Below are 22026 nucleotides of genomic sequence, written 5' to 3'. Positions count from 1 at the left end.
AATAAAATAAGAGAAATAAAATACAAAATCTACCCCTACCTTCCTAACGAGTTATAAAAACAGGAGAAAATATTAACAGAAAAGTGTGGTGTACAACCCCTACTGCCTCTTACCATGTACAATATTCAATATTTACAATCAACAAACATACAATAAACCATAAGTGAAGTTTATTCATAAACTAATTTCGAGAGGATCACGTGATTATGATTCATAGATATATACACTAGATGTCGCCTGGCCTATTGTTGTCCACTGGACGGAATGCGTCAATAGCGCCGCCATCTTGCTACAGGGTAGCGCTCCTTTGAAATGAATGCTGGACCAAGGTACAGTGGAGGACTGTGGCCATCCAAAGCCAGAGATATACACATATACACACATATATCTATGATCAGGAGTTTTCCTGGATGTCCTGGGAGCACTGTACCAATGTGTCGGCGCTATTGACGCATACTCAGGGTCCCTATGCGATATCTAGTATATATCTATGCTTATGATTGAATACGGCTGGTTCTGCATTAGCATGGATGATCCACCAATCAGGCCATTCCTAACCCACTATAAAGAGCCAGGGTTTCTCACTACAGTCATCTTCAATTTGAGGAATCCCCCCTTCCGCCCCTACCTCTTCACCTTTCCCTCCATGTATACAGTTGAAGTCAGAATTATTAGCCCCCCTGTTTAGTTTTTGCCCAATTTCTGTTTAACAGAAAGATTTTTTTTCAGCACATTTCTACACATAATATTCTTAATGACTCATTTCTAATAACTGATTTAATACATCTTTGCCATGATGACAGTAAATAATATTAGACTAGATATTTTAAAGGCTTAACTAGGTTAATTAGGGTAACTAGGCAGGTTAGGGTAATTAGGCAAGTTATTGTATAATGATGGTTTGTTCTGTAGACTATCGAATAAAATATTGCATAAAGGGGCTAATAATATTGACCTTAAAATAGGGTTTAAAAAATTAAAAACTGCTTTTATTCTTGCCCAAATAAAACAAATAAGACTTTCCCCTGAAAAAAAAAATATTATCAGACACACTGTAACCATTTCTTTGCTCTGTTAAACATCATTCGGGAAACATTCAAAAAGAAAAAAATTCAAATGGGGGCGATTAATTCGGACTATATATACAGACAAAATTATTGTGAATATATGAATATTATGAATGCAATAAATAATAAATCCACAGGCTGAAATCAAAGCTGTGACCCACACTCCAGATGCTTTTAAAGATTCATTTCTGGCCCGAAAGCATTTGGCAGCAGCATCATCATGATAATGTGGGCGATTTCAGGGCGTGTTTCGTCTCCTGCCTCTTTTATTCAGTTGTCGATGCTCTCGGTGTAAATGTCCAGAAGGACCGGCGCTCTCCTGTTCTCCAGCATAATTGCTTGGCAGCGGCGAGTGTCAGAAAGCCCTCGGCGGATATCTGAATCTGCTCGAGTGAATGACACGTCTTTTGTGCATCACAGAGTCAGATGTAAAATCATTACCTCGAGAGCGACGGCAGCGAGATGTCCTCTGTGTGTCCTCGCGGCTCGGGAATTTTACATTTTCTTCTATAAAAGTTTCACTCTGGAGCTGAAGTCCAATTTAAATCCCTCTGGCCTACATTTGAAAGTTTCTCTCTGCATGAATCCACCTTGTGCGATATTCTGTCAAAATCAAAGCATCTTTAGTTCTATAGCGCTTTTACAATGCAGTATTTCTAGCGTATTTCTACACATTTTTAAACATAATAGTTTTGATAGCTCATTTCTAATAACTGATTTCTTTTATCTTTGCCATAATATTAGACTAGATATTCTTTAAGTCACTAGTATTCAGCTTAAAGTGGCATTTAAAGGCTTCACTAGGGTAATTAGGGTAAAGTTAGGGTAATTAGGCGAGTCATTGTATAACAGTGGTTTGTTCTGGAGACAATCCAACACTAATATTGCTGAAGAGGCGAATAATATTTACCTTAAAATGGGTTTAAAATTATCTAAAACTGCTTTTATTCTAGCCGAAATAAAACAAATAAGACTTTCTCCAGAAGAACAAATATTATAGGAAATACTGTGAAAATTTCCTAAATCTGTTCAACATCATTCTAGAAATAATAATAATAATTTTAAAAATCATAGGAGGGCGAATCATTTTGACTTCAGCTGTAGATGTCACTGTAGACGAGTGGCTTATCATCTCTAATCAGTAAAAATCCAATCAGACTGAACCAAGCTTACTATAAATGGATTGTTTTCTCCCTACTGCTCAACGTTTTGGAAGAATCCCCCCTTCCACCCCTTCTCCTCCTTTTATAAGGGGGAGCTCTCGAGTCCTACCTGATCTCGGATCCTGTCACCGACTTGGTCCCAGTCATTCCCACTCGCTGGCCAGCAGAGGTCACCATCTCCGGACTTCTAGCATTACATCATCCACATACGCTGATTGTGCATACACCTGTTCTGAATCAAGCTAACGACCCATGTACCCTTTATAAGCCAGCTCCAAACACTCAGTCAGTGCGAAGTATTGTTTAGCCCCGGCCAGCATTTCTGAGCGTTATTCCTGCCTGATTCTTCGTGCATTACTCCAGCCTGTCTCTGACTCTGCTTCGCCTTCTGCCTGCCCACGACCCACGCCTGATACACGGACTCTGATACTCGCTACCTGCCCACGACCCACGCCTGATACACGGACTCTGATACTTGTAGCCTGCCCTCAACCTATGCCTGGTAAACCCCTCTGTGTCTGTTCATTGCCAGTCTTGATACTTCATAGACTGTTGTGGATGTGTGTTTGCACGCTAGTGAATATTTTGTGTTTGAGTGAAAGCTTGACTAATAAATACTGCATAATGGATCCCTCCGTGTCAGTCTCCTCGTTACAGATCCCTTTATATGCTTATTGATCGTGCGGGAGCCCTGGGCTCAAGTATCTCCAAGCTCAGGGTTCTCTCCCGGGACAGCATGCCAAACCTGCTATGAACGCCAAGCATATCTAAGTGGGAACTCTTGAAAGAACAAATGCAAATACAAATGTCAATGTGCAAGACTTACGGTACAGTGGTCACTGTAGTTACATGAATTGTAGAAATGCAGTAAAATGTTAAAGTGTCATTAAACACCAGAACACATGTTTTGAGCTGTTGACAGTCGTATATGTGTCCCACACTGCTAAAAACACTATTAGGGCACATATATCTCACTACAAAGTGAAAATTGGTTGTTTTTGCATTATTTCGAGCGAATTTGTTCTTCTGGTTTGAAACGAATTTTTGAAGCTGCGTCACGGCCATGAGATCCTTGTGTGTATTTCAACGTGTAGACTGGACGTCTGTAGCTAGGAGTACTTCGTGACATCTCTGAGTGTGCTGCATTTAATCATGAGAAACGCTTGACTTAAACCAATCAGCGCGCTCTACTGTGTGTGAAATGCAACTTCATTAATATGCTAGCTTCCAAGACTGTTTGTACAGTGTTCAGATGGCAGAGATACGAAATGTTGTGTTGCCAAAACAAGCAAGAGAATTATAATTGTTTGGCGATACGGGTCGTCAGTGTCGCGTTTATAATGTGCTACAGTGAAGGTTTTTGTTATCATTTTCCTGCTATGAGAGCGCAGCTGGACGTGTGGATTACAGTGCATGCGACGCTCGACAACAATACGTGTCTAAGCAACATTGTTTCCCCGAGAGCTTTTCTCATCTGGAAATGGTGAAATCCGAATTTGCTGCTCGTCTCCTTTTAATAAAGACGCGGCTCCAGTTGGTGTTGATTGTCCTGTCTCTACAGATTTGGTAAGTGAGCGATCAGTGCTCTTTGCTTGTCTATTCAGAGGCAAAGTTGTTGGTAACGTCAAGTAAAGTACCCAGGACGACCTGTACCCCCCTAGTGCTCATTTTGCACACAAAATTCAGCCATATGTACATATTTCTCAGTTCTCAAAAATGTAGCCCTGGGCATATTTTCCCATTGAGTCTGTGTTGGGATTAACATATTAAGAAACTCCATTTTGTGATATTAAAATTGAATAATGAGCTGTTTTGTACTGCTAGAATGAACAAAAACCGAACAACTTTGCTCATGTTATACAATCGAACAGTCAAAAATGGACATGCATTGATATTCAAATCATTCCTCATAAACTTCTACGGTTGACAGTTCATTAAACGACTTTTGTTTTGTTACGTAAACTTCTGAACCTTCATTATGAATAGGAAACAAGTGTTGGTGTGCTCATTATGAGAAAGGAGCGTCTCCTCGAACCCGAGCCTGACCCGCAGAACTGCGGGAGTCTTATCTCCCCCAAGCAGGCGTCTGAATACACACCTCTGCCTGCAAAGAGCCCAAATCTGAGCCAGAGCCAGCATTCAGGTTACAGCAGGATGAATGACAGGCGTGAAATGAGCTTGTGTGGTTTTTTTCAGCTGGTCTGGCTTTTCGTCTGCCTTTAGCACTTAAGACTCTGATGTATTCACCTGAGAACAGTAGATGCTTGGACAATCTGCCATATAAATGCTCTATACTGTGGCCTCATGGGATTGCCAAGTGTCCATCGTGCACTCAAAGAATTACTTATGCTGCATCGTATCTCCGTATGGACGACTCTTCTGGTGTGACCAGTTCACTCAGTAGCTCGCATTGTACAGCGTCAATTTTACCCAATAACAATGCAGCAATAATATCCACCGATTTTTACATCGTCAATCAAATAGCCGCAGCCCTTATTGTGCAGATGAAATATTGAAGTATTTGAGATTGTCAAAAATGTACACAGCGCCCTCTAGTAGATTTGTGAAAACAAAAACTGCAAGAAGACGTAGTCCACGGTACATATTTGTCGGTTCTCACAAATGTAGCCCTGGGCACATGTTTTAATAAGCCTGGGTTAGAAGTTCCAGTTATAAACACGCTGGTTTGTGCAGTCGTGACAAGCAAGAAAAAAAATTGGTGATGATTAATTAATTTGTTCCCTTGTTTGAAGTAAAAAGCCCATACGATTTCCTCATTTGTTAATTCCCTCGATTTACTAAATCGATTTCTTAACTTGTTTTCTCAGTTTAAACTTTGCTTAACAAAAGGGTGTGTGTGGGTCAGTCCATATCAAGCTGATACATTATGCACAACAACAAGACAGCCAGTTTATCACACGGACACACACAAGAAGGACGTTAATAATCAGCTACTGAGAAACCCGGAAATGTAAAACATGTATATATTTCAAAATACAGTACAAACCATAACAATTAATTTCTAATTATTATGGTAAGCTACCATCTTTCATTTATTTATAGGGTAAGGCCATTTTTTTATAGTGACTTTTATTTTGGGGCGACACTAGTAGCCTCACAGCAAGGAAGTCGCTGGTTTGAGCCCTGCGTGGGTCAGTTGGCATTCCTGTGTGGAGTTTGCACGTTCTCCCTGTGTTGCCGTGGGTTTCTTCTGGTTTCCCCCACAGTCCAAACACATGCGCTATAGGGGAATTGATCAACTAAAGTGGCCGTAGTGTAGGAGTGTGTGTGTGAATGAGTGTGTATGGATGTTTCCGTGGATTGCAGCTGGAAGGGCATCCGGTGTGTAAAACATATGCAGGAATAGTTGGAGGTTCATTACACTGTGACGGCCACTGATGAATAAAGGGACTAAGCTAAAAGAGAATGAATGAATGAATGACATTTATTTTGGCATAACTTTTTTGTGTGTGTGCTATATAGTATGAAACAGTTTGTGTGAAAAACAATTGCAGTGAAAGTTAATTCAACTGGCGAAGCAGTGGCGCAGTAGGTAGTGCTGTCGCCACACAGCAAAAAGGTCGCTGGTTCAAGCCTCGGCTCAGTTGGCGTTTCTGTGTGGAGTTTGCATGTTCTCCCTGCGTTCCCGTGGGTTTCCTTCTGGTGCTCCGGTTTCCCCCACAGTCCAAAGACATGCTGTGCAGGTGAATTGGGTTGGCTAAATTGCCCGTAGTGTATGAGTGTGTGTGTGAATGTGTGTGTGGATGTTTCCCAGAGATGGGTTGCGGCTGGAAGGGCATCCGCTGCTTAAAAAACTTGCTGGATAAGTTGGTGGTTCATTCCGCTGTGGCGACCCCGGATTAATAAAGGGACTAAGCCGACAAGAAAATTAATGAGTTAACTCAACTCCAAAGAAATGCTGGGCGGTGTTGTTTGACAAAACGTTTGTGTCAAATATGGTAAGATATTTTAAAATTAAATTCAACTGTTGGGTTTGTTAATGTTTGAGCCAGAGTTGGGTTAACAAACATTCATTCAATCATTCATTCATTTTATTTTCGGCCTAGTCTCATTATTAATTAGGGGTCACCACAGCGGAATGAACCGCCAACTTATCCAGCATATGTTTTATGCAGCGGATGCCATTCCAGCCGCAATCCAACACTGGTAAACCCCCATATACACCCATATACACTCATTCACACACACGCATACACTACAGCAAATTTAGCTTATTCAATTCCCCTATAGCGCATGTGTTTGGACTGTGGGGTAAACCAGAGTGCCCGGAGGAAACCCACGCCAACACAGGGAGAACATGCAAACTCCACAGAGAAAAGCCAACTGACCCAGCCGGGGCTCAAACCAGCAACCTTTTTGCTGTGAGGCAATCGTGCTACCCACTGCTCCACCGTGACACCCTTGGGTTAACATAACCCAGCATTTTTTAGTGAATAATAACACAGTTTTATGGTCTATAACTCTTATAAATCATTTGCATAAAAGAGCAGGAGCAATATATTTTGGTCTTCAACATGGCACATTGTAAATTATGCAAAAAACAGCATTTAATGAAGAAAATTTATTCAACATTTCTAAACATTGTGCTCTAACAAAAAAAAAAAGCTTTTTTAAGTCATAAAAAAAATGTTATGCAAATAAAGCACTTAATTAGCCGTAAATTATGCAAAATGTTTAATGAATATTCATGAATCTCCAAAACATAGTTCAAAACTGTCCTCTCAGCCAATCCAAAACGTTTATTCAAACTACACTGTAAGAAATGCTGGGTTGTTTTAATCCAACGTTGGGTCAAACATGGACAAACCGAAATGTTGGGTTAAAAAGTGTCATTTAAATTTAATTTTAAAAATCAACCCAACATTGAGGTTGCCCATATTAGACCCAACATTGAATTAAACAACCAAACTTTTGTTTAGAATGCATAAGCTGCAAAATTGACACAAAATTTACATTATTATTGACATGCAACTCATGTCAACACATATTTTATTTTAATAAGGGTTTAAATAACCCAGTTGTCACAATCAATGATTCAGCCTACATGCAGACCGCTGGAGACCATCTGCCTCCACATGAACTACAACTACCATAATGCCTTGCGCCAATCAACACCCGCTACAGCTGACAATAATCCGGACACTCACTCACACACACAGCTGAAACTCATTCTCACTTATTACCAGGACTATAAACACAGCGCGTACACAAACACACACACACACACACTCTTCTTTGTTGAGTGTTGTTTTTCTGTAGCGTAATGAAGTGGTCTCCTTGTCTTGTCTTGTCTTGTCTTGTCTTGCCTTGTCGTGTTTTGACCTCTGCTTCTGTTACGTTGCATTCCTGCCTGTCCCGACCAATTGCCTGCTCTGTGACTAGGCTTTTGGATGTCCTGCATGCTCCTGTCTGTCCCTGTTTTGACCTTTTGCTTGCCTGACTGTTCTGTTTAATAAAGCTGCACATGGATCCTCAACTCCGTTGTCCAGGGTGCCTCAGTTACACCAGTATTTCGAGGTAATACGCTTATGATTTAAATGCATGATTTCATCAATGTTTACCTTTAAAGCAAGCAGTTGCTTAGAAAAAGCTGTTAAATATCAATTTATAAAGGTGTTTTATAAACAAAACTGTTAATCAGTACTTTGTAAAGAAAAGCATTGCATCTTCTTAAGTGTTAAAAGCAGAGTTGAAATGAACTCAATTAAAAGCACACATAATATTCAAGAGCTATTCATGACTTTGTTTCTGTTTTAATCGAATCACTTTAATCCCTGACACATTGTTTTGATAAAATCTGAACGCAATACACTGATTCGTTGGATTTACCAAATTGGTTATATGGGCTAAATTTATACAAACAAATTAAGTTGAACATCCCCACGTTTAATTTGTTTAAATTCAACCTCTATAATATGTTTGCAACCAATTTAGTAAATTAAATGACTCATTTTTTAGAGTACAAAACAATTTATGCAGAAATAAAATAATTGTATTCAACATTTCAAAACATTGTGCTTCAACAAATTCAAAGCTTTATTTTAAAAGACTTAATTAGATGTAAATTATGCAAAATGCTGAATAAATATTCATGAATCTTCTAAACATTGTTTAAAAATGCCTTCTTAGCAAATCCAAAACTTCTGTTGAAATTACACTCTACTCTGTTAAAATAGATGGGTTAAAAATACCTCAACATATACCCAAACTATAGGTTACTATAGCACCTTCCAAACTATGGGTTATTTTTTTATTAAATGTAATTTTTTATTCTGGCATTAGCTACTATTACTGGTTCTATTACTGGTACTACTAAAACTGTTAATCAGTACTTTATAATCTGTAATGAACAGCATTGCATCACAGAAAAAAAAAGATTTGCAAAGTGGCTAGATATCAAGAAAGTATAAAAATATTTAGGAAATTTTTATAATATCTAAAGCAACAAGCAAATAAATATATTTGAGAAGCATATTGGAGAACAGGGACAAAATACATTTATATTTGTTAAACTATTAAAATGTTAAATAAACATTAATTAAAATTAAAATATGTGCTGTCACGTAGTGCAGCTTCAAACCACACTGAACTGAACTGAACTTAAACACTGAAAACTGAACTACCCTAATCCAGTTACTATGACCATTTGTGTGAAGCTGCTTTGACACAATCTACATTGTAAAAGCGCTGTACACATAAAGCTGAATTGAATTGAATATGGGTGATTTTCCATAGCGGCAACTTGCTGGGGGGTGGCATGAAGAGGTGATGCAAAAAAAAAAAGAAAGAAACGTGCCCCAGTAAAAGCTTTGAGATATAATTTACTTTATGCAAGTGTATTCGTTTGTGAGGGAATTTCAGAATAAAGACAGTGGGGGTCATTCTCATTTACTTTACTACTCTATGTCAGGGGTATCCAAACTCGATCCTGGAGAGCCGATGTCCTGGAGAGTTTAGCTCCAACCCTAATCAAACACACCTGAACCAGGCAATCAAGCTCTTACTAGATATACTAGAACAGAACTGTCCAAACTCGGTCCTGGAGGGCCGATGTCCAGCAGCTTTTAGCTCCAACTTACATGTGCGCAGAAAACCGTGTGTATTTAAACTAGAACAGCTGTAGCTCATAAAGACTGATAAGTTGGACTGTATATACAGCTCACATTCTCTTACACTTGGCTGAGACTTCTTCACCTGTAACATTACCAAGCGATGTTCCTGTTTAGCCGTGCCTTTTGATCATTCCCTTGTTTAGCTGTTTATGCTCTTCACCCCATGATATCATTTGCTCCTGTTTTGCCCATTGCCTGCCTGACCAAGTTGTAAATAAACTGCATTTGGACCCTCAACTCTGTTGTCACCCTGACTCCGTCGCTACACATTCAGTATATGCTCAAATATATTAGCTTTAATTTTATATGGCCCTATTTCAGATTTCTGTATGGTCAATTAAATCCTAAAATTGTGTATTCCTGCCCCTTCTGTTGTTTGATAGAGGTTTTGACGTGGTTACGATCAAACAAATGTGATTTGCATTGCTAAACCGTGAACAAGTGAATGTCAGAACTGATCTAAGATTACTGCCACACTGACCTTTCATCACAAAAACTAAATACATGGAGCGCAATCAGAGGTGTGTGTGTGTGTGTGTGTGTTCGAGCACTGAAAAACTGTGTTAAAGTGAGTGTTAAAAGCAGAGTTGAAATTAACTCGATTAAAAGCACACATAATATTCAAGAGCTATTCATGATTTTTATTAATAATTTATAATTTAATCAGTGTCACAATGTTTTGATAAAATCTGAACGCAATACACTGAGTCGTTGGATTTACCAAATTGGTTATATGGGCTAAATTTATACAAACAAATTAAGTTGAACATCCCCACGTTTAATTTGTTTAAATTCAACCTCTATAATATGTTTGCAACCAATTTAGTAAATTAAATGACTCATTTTTTAGAGTACAAAACAATTTATGCAGAAATACAATAATTGTATTCAACATTTCAAAACATTGTGCTTCAACAAATTCAATGCTTTATTTTAAAAGACAGTTTTAAAATGTTATGCAAATAAAGCACCTAATTAGGTGTAAATTATGCAAAATGCTTGATAAATATTCATGAATCTTCTAAACATTGTTTAAAAGTATCTTCTTAGCAAATCCAAAACTTTTGTTGAAATTACACTCTGTTAAAATAGATGGGTTAAAAATACCCCAACATATACCCAAACTATAGGTTACTATAGCACCTTCCAAACTATGTAATTTTTCATTCTGGTATTACTACTGGTAATATTACTGGTACTATTATTAATTGTATAGTTATGACTGTGTAAATTAATAACAAAGTATTCATAAATATTGAAAACGCTTTTTTCCATTACATTTTAGTTCCAGACAGTTTTGGTAAAATAAATCGATCACAAACAATGAAGAAACAAAACAAAACACAGACAGCTATGAACTGTGCAAGCAGAGAAACCCTGTGCTGATGGAGCAGAATATGGAGCTCTGTGTGCTGTAGAGACTGTCCAGCAGCTGCAGCCGGCTCCAAACGCTTCGAAAAGGTGATCTTGGATGGTGAAACGGATATAAAAACACGACACGGCAGGGTAATTTGACAAACATTGCGTCATGGCTTAAATAAAATTTATAACGCAAAAACATCACACACACATATTAACACAGCTGTTCTGTGTAAGTTAAATCAGTTAACTGTTGAAATTTATATATTTAACTCAATTTGAGTTACTAAATAAATAATCAAAGGTTAAAAAATAACCCAACAATGCACCAAATATCTAACCCAACTAGTTGAGTTATTAATAAATAACCTAATAAGGTTAAAAATAACCCAACAATGCACCAAATATGTTAACCACTGGGTTAAATTAAATAACCCAACAATTTTTAGACTTTAGGAAGTGCTGGGTTGTTTTAACCCAATGTTGAGTCAAAAATGGACACACCAAAATGTTGATCCCAACTTTGTGTTTGCCCTTATTTGACCCAACATTGGGTTAAAACAACCCAGCAAAATATTTTAGAATGTGTAAGTTGCAAAACTGACACAAAATAAATATTATTATTATTATTATTATTATTATTATTAGTAGTAGTAGTAGTAGTAGTAGTAGTAGTAGTAGTATTACTAGTAGTAGTATTACAGTGGCGCAGTGGGTAGCACGATTGCCTCACAGCAAGAAGGTTGCTGGTTCGAGCCTTGGCTGGGTCAGTTAGCATTTCTGTGTGGAGTTTGCATGTTCTCCCTGTGTTGGCGCTGGTTTTTTCCAGGTGCTCGGTTTCCTCCACAGTCCAAACACATCAACTAAACTGGCTGTAGTGTATGGGTGTGAATGCAAGAGTGTATGGGTGTTTCCCAGTGTTGGGTTGCGGATGAAAGGGCATCTGCTGCGTAAAACATGGGCTGGATAAGTTGGCGGTTCATTCCGCTGTGGCGACTCCTGATTAATAAAGAGAATAAGCTGAAAATAAAATGAATGAATGAATGACTACAACCTGATTTTAATGTAATTCAGGGTTAAAAAGCCCAGTATTGTGAGTGATTATGATTTACATATGCATCAGGTATTTGATGTTTACCTTTTAAAGCAACCGGGTGTTGAAATAACTGTAAAATATCAACTCATAGGGGTCAAATACTGTAAACACAAAACTGTTAATTGGTTCATCATAATCTGACATGAAAAGCATTGCAACAGCTGATCTTAAAATCAATCCTTAGTGCAAAACATTTATGCAGAAATGAAGCCTCTGAACAGACTGTGTTTTCTGTATTTGTGCTGTATTTATTAAAGCATGGGTCAAAGGTTAATTTATATGATGGTAAATGTGCATTAAAAATGTAGAGGGTGCATTTATTAATCATCAAATGCTCGGTAATAAACCCTGCAGGTGTCTTTCTGCTTTCAGGCGCAGAGATGAACCTTTAATTCCCCGGCAAGACAGCAGCGCGGTCTGAGTGGGTGAGTTGTTTACTTTTTAATAAGGCTGTCGTTTTTACCAAGAAGGTGTAAAGTTGTTGAAAGAATTCACCGTGTGGGCGGCATGTATGTTAATGCATGACTCTTTTAGGAGGGTTTTCCTTCATCCCCAAGCCAGAATCACAGCACAGTTCAACGACCTTTCCTGGATCACTTTAGTCTGTTTTCTAGTTTATGGAATTTTAAAGTGTGCTATTATTGAGTTTGAGTAAATGCATCTGAGACCAGAAAACATTGTCATTTTCTCAGAATATAAATTACAATCATGATTTATTTAAATCAATTCAGGATTTAAAGGGATAGTTCACCCAAAAATTAAAATTGACTCACTATTCACTCTTTCCCAAGTGAATCCAAAACCTTTATTAGTTTCTTTCTTCTGTTGAATGCAAGATCAGATATTTTGACGGAAGCTGAAATTCTGTAACCATTCACTTCCATGGAAAAACAAGCACTATGGAAGTCAGTGGTTACAGGTTTTCAGTATTTTTCTTGCATCTTCTTTTGTGTTTAACAAAAGAAAGAAACTTATAAGTGTTTGAAATAGAACTGACATTTTTTGGGTAAAGTGTCCATTACAGGTCTGTAAGCCCCTCCCACTTCCATAATCCAACTATGCTCTGATTGGTCAGCTGGCCAAGTTTGTTTTGATAGGTCTTTCTGTGTCAGAAATGAAACGCCCATTTCAGAGTGTTAGTGTTTCATGGGCAGGCGGGGATTATGCAAATGTTACGTTGATTGAATTGATGTAAATTGGTGGCAGACAAAAGATTACTACGATTTATTACCGTTATTAATTCTTTCATTTGAGAGACAATGTCTTTATGATGTACATTTTTTGATTAACAACTTTTACATTGACAAATAGCAACATTAAAAAGATTATACAAGATATTTTCAAAAACCCATATGACGTGCTGTTTAAAATATTATATTTAAACAAATCAACTGAGTGAATAATTCAACGACTCACTCAAAGGGAGACACTTATTCTGTTTGTAAATTAATTAGTGGTTTAATCAAATCAACTGAATTAATCAATGACTGATACAGTCTTAATAAAATCTGAACAAAACAGCCTCAAAAAGATTATAATGCTGCGCCACCTACTGGTGTAACTGTGTAACTTGTCAATGGTGCACAGATAAAGACAACTGAGTTCCTAAACGGACCAGCGCTTTTGACGTAATAATGAATAAATTAACAAATAAATAAATAATATTATAAGACTCATACTGCGCCCCCTACTGGTGTAACTGTTTAACATGTTCAATAATACACACATAAAAACAATTTCTTTTGAGAGTATCTCTATCAAGCACTTTATATTATCAAGTTTTACATTTGAGGGACCGCAGCTTTACAATGATTGTAAAAGATATTTTAATAAACCCAAATACATGCGGTTTAAAATATGGTAATCTGTTCTGTTCCTGAATGAGTCTGCGTATTTGAACAAATCAACTGAGTGAATAATTCAACGACTCACTCAAAGGGAGACACTGATGCTGTTTCTGAATGAATTAGTTGTTTTAATCGAATCAACTGAATGAATCATTGACTTGTACAGTTTTAAAATGTGAACACAGTACAGCCTCAGGGGTGATGCAGTGGCGCAGTAGGTAGTGATGTCGCCTCACAGCAAGAAGGTCGCTGGGTCTCTGGTTCGAACCTTGGCTCAGTTGCCGTTTCTGTGTGGAGTTTGCATGTTCTCCCTGCGTTCAGGTGGGTTTCCTCCGGGTTTCTTCCACAGTCCAAAAACATGCGGTACAGGTGAATTGGGTAAGCTAAATTGTCCATAGTGTGTGTGTGTGTGTGTGTGGATGTTTCCCAGGGATAGGTTGCGGCTGGAAGGGTATCCGCTGCATAAAAACGTGCTGGATAAGTTGGCGGTTCATTCCGCTGTGGTGACTCTGGATTAATAAAAGCACTAAGCCAACAAGCGAATGAATGAATGAGTACAGCCTAAAAGGCTGTAACGCTGCGCCATCTACTAGTGCAACTGTGTGACTTGTCAAATTCAGTGACGCACGCATAAAGACAATTAAGTTTCTAAACGAACCAGCGCTTTTGACTTAATGATGAATAAATTAACAAATTAATAATATTATAAGACCTACTGGTGTAACAGTATAACATGTTCCATAATGCACGCATAAAAACAATTTCTTTATTATGTACTTTTTATTATCAAGTTTTACATTGAAGGACTGCTGCATTACAAAGATTATATTAAATATTTTAAAAATACCCATAAACATGCTGTTTAAAATATATTAATTTGTTCTGTTCCTGAATGAATCTGCATATTTGAACAAATCAATTGAGTGAATAATTCAACGACTCACTCAAAGGGAGACACTTATTCTGTTTCTGAATGAATTAGTTGTTTCAATTGAATCAACTGAATGAATCAATGAATCGTTCCATCTTAATGAAATCTAACCCAGTTCAAAACAGCCTCATAAAGACTGTCATGCTGCACCACCTACTGGTATAACTGTATAACGTCCAATAATACACATAAAAACAATTTAGTTTCTAAATAAGTCTTTTTTTTTGTTAATTAGAAGATTTGCATCACCTACATGACTATTTTAATGATGCAAAAAAGTTAACAATTATATATAGTTTGATCTAATCGCTTTGCTATAAATAAAAATAGTTGCTTTTTTCTAAATTCGATCATAGTATGAACTCAAATAGCATCAAACAATGTTGCACGGTCCAAAATAACATGTTCCTTCAATCTTTCATTACAAAAACACGTTATAATAAGGCTAAGGATATTTATTAATCGTTGTACTAATCCATTATTAAAATCCAAAGTTAACATTAGTTAATGCACTGTGAGCTAACAGAACATTTTTATTTTAATTAGCTAACATTAACAAACCAATCGAACACTGTAATGAATGCATTCTACATTATTGGATCATGTTAGCAAACTAATGAAACCCTATTATAAAGCGAGACCCCCAAAAAACTCATTATGAATTGCAAATATTATTTTTAATTAGTGCTAAATTATAATATTAATCACTTAACATCTGTTTTATTCGCATAATGATTGATTTCACATGTCAGTAATGGAGAAATATTCTCTTTCATGCGTTATAAGAGGAAGAATGGCCATGCTGCTGTGTTTGAATGAGCTTTATCATTGTATAAAGTATTATAGAAATAAAGAGCTGAGCTGTAGGCGGATGGTTAAATATGTATATCACAGCTCAGTGCAGACTCACAGATGTGTGTTTCTGAAGAGTCTAAAGAGATCAGCGCTCATTCCCTTTGTTCCGATCGCCCTCTTTTACATGCACACAATCCTCATTTATTAATTCCTCCGTGCTGTCCGTCAGCGCTCGCCAGGCCTTGATGAATATCTAACGATATTTCCTGCACTTTCTTACCGAGATGTGCACATCAAGTTTGCTCTCCTTCTCTTGCCCTGAACGCCAGCGGAAATTAAAACCTGATTTTTGAAGACGAAATGCTTTTATATTCGTACAGTCTAGGATGATTCGAGTGAATCGAAAGTATCAATCAAAACAGAAGCGAGGCTGTGATTTCCGCATCTCCAGATTAGCAAAGCTACAAATCAAAGTAAATCTAAACCGCTCTCTGTCTCTCTCTGTCAGACAGCAGGCGTCAGTCAATGCTTCTTCCCTCATCACTGACTCTCGTTTTAGCTCGCAGATTTCCCATGGAAAATGAATTAATGCAATAATATGGTAACAATCTGCGCTAATAGTCCTCGCTGTGTCTCCTGTTTACATGTGCTTAGTGTAGACAAACGCCTTTTTAATCTAATTGAGCTGCTTCATTAGATCAGAAATCTCCGTGATGACCTTACAGGCGATGTCACATTAACCAGCCGATGCCTTGGTGTAGTTTAAGTGTGTGATGCTGGAGGTTTAGTTTCAACCTCAGGAAAATATAGATAGCATCATGCATACTAAAGGTGTCGTATTGATTTAATAGGTTTAATTGTTATCTGATATCGACATTGTAGGCATATGTGGCTTGGGTAAGTTCAAAAATTCTCCAGAAATGGTTTTATATGCTCATTTATAACCACTGACAGCACCCCTAGACTGAAAAGGTCACTTTTGACCATATTTGGAATGGTCATGAATATTAATGAGCTCTGCTCTGACACACAGCAGTGATGTACTCTGAAATACTCATGTGCAATATAATCATACTTCATTTGTCAGACATTTGAACTAATTACGAAGAGAAGGAGAGGTTTATTTTAGCTAGAAGGAAATGAGAGATATCTGTTCACTATTTTGCTCCGGAATTGTTTTGTGGTTGAAATATAAGTTGAATTATAATTATATTTGACAAAAGGGATAGAAAGATGTAATTAGAGTTGTGTTTTGAAGCTTTGACACATGAAAACATAAACAGACGAGTTTAATTATGTGTATTGCTGTTCTTTCACTCCAGATAAACCCCAGTAAGAGCTAAGTGATATGACATGGTGCATAAACGGGCATTAAACGTGTAAATGCAGCAGTGTTACATATGTTTGTTGCCTCATTACAAACATATATAGCAAGTTTCACTATATACATGATAAACTAACAGGAGATGCATTTAAACTGGTGCAAGTGACAACTTTGTGTACAACAATCAGCATTCAGCAGTGATTCTAGCTCCACTCTTGTTGTGATATTAGTGCCTTTACAAATGGGTTCCAAAACACAGTACATTCAAAGTTTGGTACTTCTTCACTACTATATTGTATCGAACATTTCCTGCTTGTTATCAAACTATTTCATAACTGTAACAAGAGGCATTTCAATCATAACTTCATGTTAAAGGAGCTATAATAACATTATTTAGCTATATGTGGCTCTTTTTGGACTCTCGGAAGCTGTAGAAATTTCAAAGAGGAAATACGTTGGGACCATTGTTTTTGTTTTACATCCGTTAAAATGGTCTATACCACTGTATCGACATTATTGAATGCTATGGCTGTGTCCGAATCTTCCACACTATATAGCACTTCCATACTAAATAGTCCATTAAGAACAGTTTACGAGCCGAGTGGAATATCCGAATTCATAGTATTATGCGAAAAGTACCTGGATGACCTACTTATGTATACCTTATGCATATTCATAAAAATTGTGTGGTGTGTAATATCTCATGGTAATATCTTTAGGATAAGATAAAGAATACATTGAAGTTCAAATGAGGTGTTGCGAAAATCAACTAAATGTATATCATATGACCATTTTGGTTATAATTTAATTTTTTTCTGTCAGTCACAATTATATTGAATGTTTTCTGTCTATACACATTCATTTTTAGCACAATGATCTTCAATCATTTTAGGAATGTTTGCAGATTTTCATTTGGTGCTAATATTGGATAAAATTAAGAAATAGCCTGTAATATAGGACTAACTACTGATAAGATCAACTCTGGCTCATTCTGAAAACGTAGTCCCGTGGACGTTTGTGGAGACCGTGAAATGCGTCCCAGAAGGTAAATATTTTTGCAGTTTTTGTTTTTGCGAATCCACGAAAGGCAGCTGTGTGTGCTTTTTTTAAATCTCGAATGTCTCTCTGTAAACGCCGTTCTCGCGTAAAGCCACTAGAGGACGCTGTCAGCCTACTGTCCATCTGAATGACTGACTGACTGAATGATTGACTGGGCGATTGGCCAATCGACTGACCCACCCTCCTACTTCCCTAAATCCAACCAATTTTACAGATTGATCCACCCGCTCTCTTACTTCCCTAAACCCAACCAACGATTTACAAAAGTCGTCAAGTAAAAGAAAAGCCCTCGTCTGTTTTTACCAAGTTTTCGGATTTTATCACATTCTCACCCTGTTTATTAACTTTTTTGGATTCTGTTTTTGTCTTACCTCTTTTCCGGAACCGCTCTTCACCGGACTCGAAACCGGTCGACATCGTCGTGGTCAACTCCTTTCTGCGTCTCAAGTCCTCCAATTTACACGATGAACTAACTGGACAAACTGGTTGCGGCGAGAGCCCTCCACAGGGAAGTAAGCAGTCAGCCAGTAAGCACCAAAAGAAACGCCGCACATCACACTGCCCGCTTAATTTTTAAGCACCGTTCACTTTAAAAAAAAATTAAATGCAGCCATATGTACCTCCAGCTACATAATTCACGGTCTCCAGAAATGTCCGCGGGACTACGTTTCAGAATGAGCTTGTGTTGGATCAGATACATACACTGTAAAAAGCCATTATTTGGAAAAAGTAAGTAAACTCACTGCCTTCAAATTATTAAGTAAAATTAAGTTTCGAACTTAACATCTTTAAGTTAAAACAGAAATACGTTTTTTTTTTAAGTAAACTCGACTTGTCATTTTTAAAGCAAAGGGTTTACTTGTTTTTTTTAGCAATCGCTTTTTACTATGTGCATTATTCTAAAACTAAGTTACATGAACTTAATAGTTCTAAGTTGCAACAGAAATACTTGACATTTTTAAGTAAAATCAACTTGTCTCTTTTAAAGCAGCGGGTTTACTGACTATTTTAAGTAATTGCTTTTTTCAGTGTATAATTCAGAAACAAGTGACATTTATGAGACTTATTTTATTACTTACAAATATAACTTCTGGATCACCGTTGTATTCAGTGTTGCCGAATGTGGCTGACTGATTACAGCCCAAACATTATCCAAAAAACAACCACCCAGACATCTGAAGGCTGTCTAAAGTTCGAAAGTAGTCATAGTAATTAAAAAAACAGTATGCGAAAGTACCCGGATGACCTACGACTTAAGTGCACATCTAATGGACGTTACGCTATCCCATGACGCAACCAGCCTGATCTCACAAAAAAACGTAAGTATTTTACGTTTTGCCAGTTTAGTGGCTAATTCGTACGAATTCGTACGAGTTCAGTCGTACGAAATGATACAATTTTAAAAAGGAGGTGCTGTGGCACCTAACCCCACCCCTAACCCCAACCGTCATTGGGGGATGAGCAAATCGTACTAAATTGTACAAATTAGATCGTACGAATTCATACGAATTAGCCACTAAATGAAAAAGTTACGAATTGCCGTGAGATTGTGTTGGATGCAACATAAGATAATTCATGACGTTTAGTGAAGCGACGTAACTGACTCAGGGTTTGATCATAACAAATGTTGGATGTAGTACATCTCATTTCCATTCATACTACTTAAATTCATTCTATATAGAGTGTACTTCTCTAATGAACGTCTAGTAAATTTAGTATTCGAGTATTAGCCGATTTTGGTCGCAGCCTATGAATTTGAGCATACTACTCGGTTCACATACTGTTTTTACCATTCCATATAGTAGGAAAGTATACGATTTTGGCCACAGCCATAGTGTTTTCCTTGAATTCAGTTCACAGCGTCTCTCAAGCATTCATCATGTTCACGTGTGGTGGTTGTGGAGGATGCTGAGGCTGCGTGACCATTGCCAAACAGATTTCATCATCCTGCATCACGTTGGACCGCAGCTGGTAAACACTCTCTGTGTCTCCAACAGAAACCCATAATTCCTCCAGCTAATCTCCCGTCTGGATGCGACCGTGTTTCTGATGCGCAGAGGAAAAGGCACTTGAGTTCCCGCAGGGAGGAACACAGATCCCCTGGTGTTTCTCCATTTTAAGGGAGGGAAACGACACCTTATAAGCTACATTTGGCTTAGTTGCTGCGAATAAACACTCGGTTTAGTAAAACAATATATCCATCATGCTTAAGCGACTTTAAAAAAATATCCAACTTATTTTGCAAGCCCTAAACAAGCAATTTTCTCGTCAAAATGTGCAAGAATTAGATTTATTAGCTGAGATCATTTAATAAAATTTTAGTTTACATTATCAAGAAGCACAATAAGAGGTTTTATACACCTAAAAATAAAAAGTCTTCAACAATAAATTAACATCTAAGGCATCACTCGTGATTGTGTTATTAATAAAGAGGTTATTGATTTCTTTATGACTTTGAATGTCACAAAAAATACTTGCTTCTTCCTGCACCTGTATAGCTTTTCATTTTATACCCAGTAGCTCAGTGGTCTTATATATTCTGGCCACAACCGGGCTACTAGCAAAAACAAGCTATAGGAGGGCCTGAGGACCAGCAGATCATCATTTTCTCCTCTTGTAGTCTACACCAATAGACTTCCAGAAAGGTGAATTATTCTCTTTCTTGTTTCTTTATAGTGTCGTGTCTTTAAAGAGTGCAGCTGAACTGAATGCAGCATGCTTATGTTCACCAGAGCTCTGAGCATTGAGGGAATACCCTGTGGACCGAATACTGAATTAGTTTAGAGAATTCAGAATAGAAGTTAGACACTTATACTTTGGCACTTATGCTTTTTACAATAGTAAATACTTCACAATAAATATTTAGTGTACTGCATTAAATAAAGATGCATACTTTCCTCAGTGTAAACTACATGGCAAATATATTGCTGCATTTACACTAAAAAAAGAAAACGTAAAAAAAAAAAAAAACGGTATTTTTCTGGCAGCAGGGACGCCAGAAACTTACCGTGAAATAACAGAAAAAAACTTTCAGAAATATAAATATAGATAATCTGTTAAAAAAAAACTGTAATTTCTTGTTCCATAATTACACGTTATTACTTTCATTTTTCAGATTTTAACTGTAATCGTACAGGTTATTACTGCTGTTTTACTAATTATTACTGCAATTAAACGGATTATTACTGTCATTTATTTAATTATACAGAATTGATGTGATTACAAGGATAATTGCTGTATTTATACAGGTTATTACTGTCATTATACAGGTTATTACTGTAATTATGATAATTAATTAATGTGATTATAAGGATAATTACTGTAATTTTACAGGTTATTGCAGTAATTATCCTTAAAATCTCATTAATTAATTTGTATAATTACTGTAATTATACAGGTTATTGCTGAATTTTGATAATTAATTAATGTGATTATAAGGATAATTACTGTAATTTTACAGGTTATTGCTGTAATTATACAAATTAATTAATGGGATTTTAAGCATAATTACTTTAATTTTACAGGTTATTGCAGTAATTATCCTTAAAATCCCATTAATTAATTTGTATAATGAGAAGTTGTATAATGAGAAGTTGTGAGAATTGTAATCAGTTGTATCTCGTTTGCTGTTTTTTCCAAAAATTTTGATCCAAAATAAAACTGTTAAATTACGATCATGAGCATGTTTTGGCATTTTATTAAAGGTGTTTAATCGTAATGATTTAGGGAAAATTCTTTTAAATAACATTGTTTTCTCTTGAACTTTTAGTGCAGTCACTTTATTGATGGTGTTCGATCATAATAATCAGTCCGTATAATAAAAGTGTAAAACTCTTAGTGTGTAACTTTATTGAACAGATTTGATCGTAATAATCTAGGAAAAGTCTGTAAAATAACAGTGTTTTTCTGTAAACATTTGAATGAAAATATCTGTAGATTTATTATTTTTTGCACTTTATTTCAACAAAGACATTTTACCATAATTGTATGGTTTTTGTTTGGCAGCCGTAGCTGACAGTCATTTGACCTTTTTTTTTTACGATTTTTTTCCTACAGTGTGATCAAATACAGATCATTCAGAAACTGAACTGAACTGAAATTTAAGAGACTTGTTTTTTTTTACTAATATAACTTGTTCTGGATCACCGTTGTATTCGAAAACACGTTGTCCACGTCATCATGCAGTCCCTCATCTTCATTCACTGATAACAGCTCTCCTGCAGATGGAGTTTTCTCATTTACAGTCCAAATG

General features: G+C 36.8%; 2 long non-coding RNA genes across 2 annotated transcripts in view; one reads left to right on the top strand and one right to left on the bottom strand.

Annotated features, from left to right (window-relative positions):
* The first annotated feature begins 7634 nt into the window (after positions 1–7634).
* The window catches only part of LOC147837622 (uncharacterized), an 81338-nt gene continuing 66946 nt past the window's right edge, over positions 7635–22026 (top strand). Inside the window, exons 1-2 of the long non-coding RNA XR_015526119.1 lie at positions 7635–7768; positions 12191–12243. This is a non-coding gene — a long non-coding RNA (uncharacterized LOC147837622). The remainder of the gene's footprint in view (positions 7769–12190; positions 12244–22026) is intronic.
* Positions 16413–20714, bottom strand: LOC147837623 (uncharacterized). Its single transcript, XR_015526158.1, has 3 exons — positions 18820–20714; positions 18441–18777; positions 16413–17681 (listed from the first exon to the last, which is right to left on the bottom strand). It is a non-coding gene; the product is annotated as an uncharacterized LOC147837623 (long non-coding RNA).

Source organism: Danio rerio, chromosome 25 (assembly GCF_052040795.2).
Source record: "Danio rerio strain M-AB ecotype USA chromosome 25, GRCz13ab, whole genome shotgun sequence".
NCBI lineage: Eukaryota > Metazoa > Chordata > Actinopteri > Cypriniformes > Danionidae > Danio > Danio rerio.
This window is presented reverse-complemented; position numbering and strand designations above follow the sequence as displayed.